Here is a 9,487-nt window from a genome sequence, read left to right as displayed (position 1 = left end):
TACATATGCATACACCCATGTAACTGCCACCCACATCAAGACGTGGAACCTTTCCAGCTCATTCCTGCCCCTTCCCATTCAGTATCCCACAAGGGTTACCACTATTTTAACCTCTGTCACCATAGATTAGTTTTACCAATATTTGAACTTGATATGGATGAAATACATAACACGTACAATTTTATCTCTGGCTTCTGTTGCTCAACAGTGTGTCTACGAGATTCATCCATACTGTTGTGTGTAACAATGGTCCATTCTTTTTCACTACTGTGTATTACTTCATTATATAAATATTCAACGATTTGTGTACTCATCCTACTGTTGGTGGACATTTGAGTTGCTTCGTGTTTCTGCCTTTAATGAGGCTGCTGCGAACATTCTTACACATGTCTTTTGGTGGACATAGCATTCATTTATGTTGGGTATATATATACCTAGGATTGGATTCCTGGTTCATAGAGTGTTCACATATTAAACTTTAAATACACTGCCAAATATAACAATTTAGGTTCCAACCAGTGACATGAGATTTCCGGTTGTTTCACATCTTTGCCAGTATTGGTATTTTCAGTCTTTTTAATTTAGAAACTGGGGGAGGATGTGTATTTCACTGTGATTTACAATTGCATTTTTTTTTTGATGATCAAGGATATTGAGCAATTTTTCAGATGCTTATTGTTCATTTCAATACCCTTTTAATAAAATGTCTGTTCAAGTTTTTTGCCCATTTGTGGGGAGTTGTTTGTCCTAATGTCTATGAGTTCTTTACATATTCTGAATATGAGCCCTTTGCCCAATATGTGTATAACAAATATCTTTTCCCAATCAGTGTTGACTTTTAATTATTTTAATGTTATATTTTGATGAACAGAAGCACTTAATTTTAAAGACATCTGAAATATTAATCTTATCTCTTATGATTAGTGTTTGGTATGTCCTGTTTAAAATAATCCTAAGCCCCTAAAAATAATCTTCTTTGTTTTCTTCTAAGAACTTCATTGTTTTAACTTTCACTATCTGTAAGGCCTTGGGCAAGTAACTCAACCATCCTTCCATGAACTTCCAACCACAATAAAGTTAATGCAAATTATTACATTGGCCTTCGGACCATTTCTACTCTTTCAGGACAAGACTAGAAACCTAACACAGTTAGCCTCAAGGTAGAACACAGGACAGAAATTCTTAACCTAACATTTGACCCAGCATGGTTTAGTTCTGCCTTTTCCTGGGTGAAATTTTGTTCAACTTCCTGAACAAAATTATTCTGTGGTAGGTAAGAGGTGAGAGCTAAGAACCAGAAAAGAAACTCATTATATATGAGTTCTCAAATATATATACATGTATATATGTATTTTTTTTCCTTGGGCCTCTTTTTATCCCTGATGCATTAATGGACTTTTCTATAATTTTGTTTTTTTTAATACACTGTGTTCTTTCTGCCTCATAAAACTGGCATCCTGGAGCTGGAAGGAGTCTTAGAAAGTGGCCAAGTTCTGCCCATTGGACATGGAACCACATATTGAAACTCTTCTTCCTGGATTATTGGTGCCTCCTTCTTGCCAAATTCCAGCCCCTGCTGAGCACATCCAATCAGAATGGTTTAAAGACCTTTTTTGCATTCTGAGTGATTCACTGGCTTCACTGATTTATACCTAGGGAAACCGAGGGACAAAACAGTCTTTAAAATGCAAGCGTACCTCACTTGTAGTGATGATCCTGAGTTTTCTGTCTCAATAGATTCTTATTTTAAATACTTCAGAAAAGCAAAGAAATTCTATCATAGTCCTACTGTAAGTCAAGAAAGACCTTTTGTATAGTGTCTAGTTATCTCCTGATCAGTTTCTTTGAGCTATTTCTTAAGTCTTGAGTTTTTTGTAATAAAAACATTACAAATGTTTATTCAAATGCGCTCATCTAAATATTTTATCTTTCTTGAAATGATTTTTACGTGAAGTTCTTATCCACATTTAACATACGTGTAGAGAAGTACACTGCTCATAAGAGCACAGCTCGATGAATTTTCGCAAATGGAATGAACCTGTGTTGCTAGCATACAGATCAAGAAACAAAGGAACATCAAAGCACTTGTGGACATATTTTAAAACCATCACAGTGGCACTGTGTACATCCTAGTGAGTTTCTGGTGGGGCAAAGACATGACTTGGCTTTTCAGTTCCCACCTACAACTCTCACCAGTAAATCTCTCTCTCCTCTCTGGCTCCTGCAGTCCGATATTTTTCTCGGGTGTTGCAGAAGGAGAACTGGGTTTGGAATAAAATGGTGTAAGTTTTATTTGGACAGATTCCAGAAGTAGTGGAACCTAGAGCTGGTCATATTTGGTGGGACAGGAAGAGAGGAAGGGGCTGCATCTTCAGGCATGGCTGTAGCAGCAGGCTGAAGCAGAGCATGGCAGCAGAGGCACTGCCACCAGAGCAGCATGAAGGGGTAAGGTAGGGATCCAGAAGGGGAATGGGAGTGATGGTGGCAGTGCCAGGGAAAAGATGATGCCAAATATAAACAGTGCTGACTTTATCCCTCCAATCTAGATGTCTCTAGACTCCTTTCCTGCCCACCCCACTATCAGTATGTCCCTGGAGAAAGGATGTAGACTTGAATGAGACAGCGGGCAAACCTTTTTTCAGGCAAGGTGAAACCTTAGACAAATCACTTAACATCTCTGAGTCTGAGCTTCTTAATCCAAAAATGGAAATGATAACAGCAGTTAGCCTACCTGCTTCGTGGTGTCTGGTTGCCAACCTTGTACCCCTTTCTCATTTCACTGTCAGGACACCTTGGGCAGCAAGTTGGATGAGAGCAGAAAAGGGTAGATTCTGAATACCTTGCTGTGGCTACATCACTTCTAGGGCCCCAGATTTCTTATCTAAGGATTAACATTTTTTCAAATCTCCCTTCTGGGAAAAGGGATTTCATAAAAATGCAAATTGTGAATTGATTATTTCATTACATCTCATGATCAACCACTGGGTCCACTCTGAACCTGCCTTGTATTTAGGCCCAGGATGTCTTTCCCACCATCCTGCCAGAATGCCTGAAGCTCCCAGCCCTGGAGTCCATTCCTGCTGGGGAAGAGATTCTGGTCATTCCCACATAGCTTGCCAGAGGAAGAGTACAGCCAACTGCCAGGGATGGCAATCTCCCCTAACATGTGTCATTCTCAGTGTTCATACGCTGGTCTTCCAGTCCTCGTATCAGTCTTGATTCTTAGTTGTCAGCACTCAAAAATGACTCTGGCTGATTTAAGCAAAATGGAATTTAGTTCCAAGATATTGGTGAGCCCACAGAATTAGCAGAATAGCTGGAGAACTTGGCCAATTGACTCTGCCACCAGAAACAAGGTCGAAAACTCATACTGTGGCACTGGCCCAGGAAAACACCATGAAGGACATAGGCAGCCTTGCCACTCCTGTCTCTGGAAACTGGATGTAATTGTCTCTGCCACCACACTGTCACCTGTAGATAGTGGGAGTCTCTGTGAACCTGTGTCCCTGCTTCTTCCCATCACTGGTTTCTGATTCGAACCCAGAGTGGGTGGGATTCTCTCAAATCAGCAAAGCCCAGATGCTATGGCCAAGCCCTGGCTTGGCTGCAAAGAAGGCTGGTGAACAGATCATCTGATATTTTGAGCTTTAACTCTGGGAAGTAGACTTTGCCTCTTAAAGGTAGAGGATTCTCTAAATAGAGGAAGGAGGTTCAGATGCTGGATGGCCAGAATACGCACATCTCCCTTCCAGCCTTCCGCCACAATCTCTTGTGAGCATTGCCTAAACAAATTGGCATTCTTTATTCCAGCTAGCTGTGGGACACAGATGCAGACAGGATTCCGAAGCCTCTGCATCTGAGGGCCAGAAAAATGGACTCTTGGGAAGCTCCTAGGAGGGACACCATCCAGCTGACCTTGCCCTGCCAATACTTTCTGCTCTTGGCCAGGTGACACTTTTCCTCTTCAGAATTCCTAGAATAGGCACTCAGCGAATATCTGATGGAAAAAAAAAAAAAAAAAAAAAAAGAGGACTTGGGTAACCACCCCTCCCTCAGGTCCTGGGATCTATCCCTGGCTCTGTGTGCTATGGTTCACTTCACTGCTGTGGGCTTCAGTTTCCCCATCTGTTTAAAAAAAAAAAAAAAAATGCAGCTTGACTAGCCTGCAGTGCCTTCAGCTCCAGCAGTGAGCATCAAGGAGCTAAAGGGTGTGGGGCTGTGCCGCCCACGGTGCTTCATGGGGTTGGCTGCACATAATGACAGTGTCCCAGAGCTGGCGCTTGTGTAACAGGCGGATTTACCGAGAGGGGACGACTGTTTGCTCAGCAGCCGAGAAGTCTATAATTAGACTGTCACAACATCAGCAAAAGTACAGGATCAATGTAATCAGAGAAGAAATGGAAAAGAACACGGCATCAGTAAAAGCCTCCAGTGGTTCCCCGTGGTTTCCGGAGCACTAATCACCCAGGCGAGGTTCAATGTCCTGCTTGTGGGTTTCCTCCTGGGTGACGACCAGGTTGGTTTAGGCCTGCTCTGCCTACCCCTCTCAGCAGCCTGGTGCTCCCCCTCCTCTCTCCCTTCTCCACTCCCTCTGCGCACTGAGTCTTAGCGATGAGGGGCCAAAAGATACAGGACTTGCACCCCAAACTCTGTGGCCCAAGCACCTCTATTCCTCATGATGTGCGTGGTGGGAGGAGAGGGGAGGGAGGAGAACCAGTCGCTTTAAAATGCAGATTCCAGGGCCCCATCTCAGCCCTATTGAATCAGAACCGATGGTGGAAGAGCCCTCGTATCTGCATTCTCAGACGATTCTATGCATGCTAAAGCTTGGACACTGCCAGGCTAAGCCACCCTCCTGCTGGTGATAGACTCTCCCTCTTGCATCTATTCTGTACCTGGTGTAGTTAGAGCACAGTCAGGCTGCAGTGAGATTCAGGGCAATCCAGGTTAAAGGGCCTTCCCAAAGTCAGGGAATGATAATGGGCTGCTTATTTCCTTTCTAATCACATTAAGAATTCAGAGGTGCCAACACGCTCCTCTCACTAATCCTCATGGCCTCTGAGCCAGGGGTAGTGTCTAGTGTCATTAGTTTCTTTCCACCAAAGTAGATCTGGGCTCAGATATGTCCCCAAAGGATTGGATCTGAGGGCTTCTAGTCTCCCCTGAGCCTGATCCTCATGGAAACTATTTTTTAAATCTGTAAACTTTTACTTTATTTCTTAAAAAATTTTTACATAAATGATATATAAAATTACATTACAGAAAAATCAGAAAATTCTGAGAAGCAAAAGGAAGAGATAAATCATGACTAACCCCACAGCAACTGTTCTATTAATGTGTTGGTGTTCATCCATCCACACGTGTGTGTGTGTGCACACTCACACTCAGACTCACACATTCTATTCCTGTCTCAGTCAGGGTCTCTGAGGAAACGAAGGGCAAACACTGGAACCGGGGATTGAGGAGAGCTAGTGGGGGCAAGGTTAAGGGAAACCTTAAGGCATGGGCGGCCCCATAGGATTGGCAACCAGTGGGGAACCATTTCCACTTAGGCCTAATGGGATGAGAGGGCAGAAGTTACCAGAACCTGGGAAGACTCACTGCGGCTCCGAGGAGCTGCCGCCTTTGGTTGAAGATTGTGATCACCCTTAATCTGCTCCCAGCAGGGAGGGAGCCAGAGGAGAAACACCTGAACTCTTCTTGCCCTCTGCCTGTGTGTGCCTCCTACTGGGACAACCCAATCAGGAGTCAGCCTCTGGAGACCCAGCAGAGTTAGAACGTTGTCTAGACAGGGTGTGGATAGCCAAATGGAGACGGTCTCAGTGCACTTCTTAAGTGTGTTTATGAGTTTCCAATACAGTAAACGATAATGGAAATAACTTAGATTTTAAAAACTCTTTGTATTCTCAGTAATTGTTAAGCGTACAAAGGGGTCTCAGCCATCCCATTACCGGGGATATACCCAAAGGATTATAAATCATGCTGCTATAAAGACACATGCACACGTATGTTTATTGCGGCACTATTCACAATAGCAAGGACTTGGAACCAACCCAAATGTCCATCGATGACAGACTGGATTAAGAAAATCTGGCACATATACACCACGGAATACTATGCAGCCACAAAAAAGGATGAGTTCATGTCCTTTATAGGGACATGGATGCAGCTGGAAACCGTCATTCTCAGCAAACTATTGCAAGAACGGAAAACCAAACACCGCATGTTCTCTCTCATAGGTGGGAATTGAACAATGAGATCACTTGGACACGGGAAGGAGAACATCACACACCAGGGCCTGTCGAGGGAGGGGGAAGAGGGGAGGGATAGCATTAGGAGGAATACCTAATGTAAATGACGAGTTAATGGGTGCAGCACACCAACATGGCACATATGTAACAAACCTGCACGTTGTGCACATGTACCCTAGAACTTAAAGTATAATAAAAAATAAATAAATAAATAAAAATTTAAAAAAAAAAAGAGTAAAAAGGGGTCTGAAGACCAAAATGTTTGAGAACCATTGCACTACTCTTTTCCTGTGGGGGTTCAGAGCAGGAGGATCCTATTAGATTATGGGATCAAACTGATTGTCACTAGTTCCCTTTCCTAAATCATAGATGAATACAAAGCAGATTCTACATTAGAAAACTACAGAGTCTGCAGGAACATGGAGAAGTCATCTGGCCCTTTTTTCCTAGCTTTGGGGAGGGGGACTCCAAGTGGACTGTGGGCTTCCCTTCCCCTGGCTGCCTCGTGGGCTTGCTGGTGGCCAAGATGGCCCTGCCAGTCTTGTCCAAGACCCCTGGGCCAAGTCCACATCAGGTCAGGGTTGGAAATCTTCCAAGGGAATTGAGAGTATCTCCTTTGCCTGTTTAAAGACCACAACTGGTGTGTGTGTGTGTGTGTGTGTATAAACACAACAGTAATATTTATCCTCTCATTTGCGATGCAGACTGAAGTTTATGGTTTTGCATTTTTCAGTAGAAGAGTAAAATTTTGATTATTTGTCAAGAATTATAAACATGCTTGTAATACGCTCTAGTTTTTTCAGTCTATGAAATAACGAGTTAAATAATAGCAATTGATTTTTATTAGTACATATTGGGAATTGTAACAAATGAATTTTAGACACTCTTAGGGAAAGGCTGGATACTAGGTAGGGTATAAAATAATTGGTGTTCCTTACTTAAGAGAGAAAAATAGGAAAATGTATGTCATGGGCACTCTAGGCTGGTGCCGAGCATCCATTTTGCCTTCCCTAACTGGGGAGCCAGGCTGCTTGAGTGGAATTGACACCCCCAGCCTCAAGGCTGGGTCCTCACTGGCCTAAGCCCATCAGTGTAATTCCATCCCCTCGCCCTGTGATCGTTCAAGGATGAGCAGGTATCTCATGCCTGCATTCAGTGGTTGGACAAAGAGAAGCAGAGAGCATTCATCTTGTTTGGGCAGGATGCTGGAATGGCTGTGTTGTTTTCCTGCCTGAGAAAAGCCAGGGAATGATGAATTCTACACACTGGCAAGGGCAGAACGAAAAACTCAAGGACAACCAAGCCAGGAGACCATACTGCCCCCAGACTCTCATCTTCCAGAAGCCCACGGCTCAGCTCCTTATAAGTGTTTAAGCCAATTTAATTATATTTTCTGATGCTTAGCAACCAAGAGTGTCTGATATAATTAAATATATTTTCCAATTCAAATACAATTTGGGAAAAAGTGGGACTGTGATGTTGACCCAAGAAAAACTATCAAATCTGACCAGTTCAGGGCAACCCTGATTTTACATCATCCACACTGAAGCTGACCTCCCAAATGATGCCTTCTTTGACTTAAAGTTCCCCTACTTGACCTTCCATGTAGGCATTTCCTGTAACGATTTTGTTTTTCTTTCTAAATAAACCCTCCCTCCCTGTTTTACTGTGTGGTGATCAAGCAACAGAAACTTTAGCCTCCACGATCAATGTTTCTCAAGTGACGAGGAAAATGGAACCTAGATGGGCAGCCCCACATGCATCGTGATGGGCATTCAAGCCGACGCATGTTCCAGGTCCTAGAACACAGTAACTTCCCATCTCAACACAATAAAATGGTGATGTAAGAATACCTGTCTCATGCGGATGTTCTGAGGATGAAGTGGGCTAATTCGCAAACAGGAAGTTTTCAAAAAATGTCAGCTATATTATTCAGGAGGCTTCCCTTTCTGGGACTGAGATTCTTCTCCTGAAAAAGGAGGGAATGTTCCAGAAAATCTTCAGGGCCCCTACCAGCCTGACATGCAGCTCTTGGCAGAGAACGGAGCTGAGGCAGGAGCTTCTTCAGAGACCCTCTCATTGAGGAGCAAGGGACCCTGACCAGCCATTGCCCACTATTCACCATGTGAGGCCACAGGGACTATCTGCTAGGCAGCCCCCATGCCCCTCAGGGAAGACACTGATGTTAGTTTTGTTTTTGTTTTGTTTTCGGTGTAGAAACTGTAGTCGAGAAACACAGGGCAAGTCCACCCTGATCATCACATACATAGGATATCCAGAGCAGGGCTGAGCACGCAGTCTAAGACACTGTGTCGTCCTCTGGGGCTCAGGCTCCTCATCCATACAATAGGGTCACCCTGCCTGTCACTTGGAGTGACCATGAGAATTACATAAGATAACCTGTGTGACCTGTGAAAGTGTGTCCCATCACAGCGCCTGGTGCATATCTGTTTTCCTTCCTCTTTTTGGAACCTGAGGCCACCAGCTACCACTGCAATGAGGAACAGAGTTGGACAGAGCTCTACCTTAGGTTGCAACAGAATAGGCTCTTACAGCTGGCTTCAGATAATGAATTTTTTGAAAGTTGCTGGGCTAATGAGGAGACAGGAGTCTCACAGGGACCCCGGACAAAGGTGAGGGAAAGCTGAGTCTACAGGACTGAATCTGGGGACTCAAATATGTCCTGGTAAATCTAGGAACCCATTTTTCTCATGGCCCTCTCAGCAGCATATTAATGATTTCTGATTATTAATAAGACCTGACTACTTTCTTTTCTAGAGTCTTCTTCCACCACAAATTTTCAACTCCTTTGGTATCCCTTTTTTTTTTTTTTTTTTTTTTTTTAAAGACAGGGTCTCACTCTGTTGGCCAGGATGGAGTGCAATGGCATGATTACATCTCACTGCAGCCTTGACCTCCCAGGTTCAAGCGGTCCTCTCACCTCAACCTCCTGAGCAGCTGGGACTACAGGTATGTACCACCGTACCTGGCTCATTTCTTTTTATTTTTTTGTAGAGATGGGGGGTCTCGCTATGTTACCAGGGCTGATCTTGAACTCCCGGGCTCAAGCAATCCCCTGGTCTTGGCCTCCTAAAGTACTGGGATTGCAGACATGACCACCACACTCGGCCTCCTTTGCTATCTAAAATTCAAACTCCCAGAGAGAATCCAACAGGGGAAGCTGGTACCAGCAATTTTATTTGAGAATGAAGTTTGTTTCTGGCAGCTTCTAGTCC

Source organism: Theropithecus gelada, chromosome 1 (genome assembly GCF_003255815.1).
Source record: "Theropithecus gelada isolate Dixy chromosome 1, Tgel_1.0, whole genome shotgun sequence".
Lineage (NCBI taxonomy): Eukaryota > Metazoa > Chordata > Mammalia > Primates > Cercopithecidae > Theropithecus > Theropithecus gelada.
The sequence above is the reverse complement of the archived record's forward strand: the minus strand, read 5'-3'. Positions refer to the sequence as shown.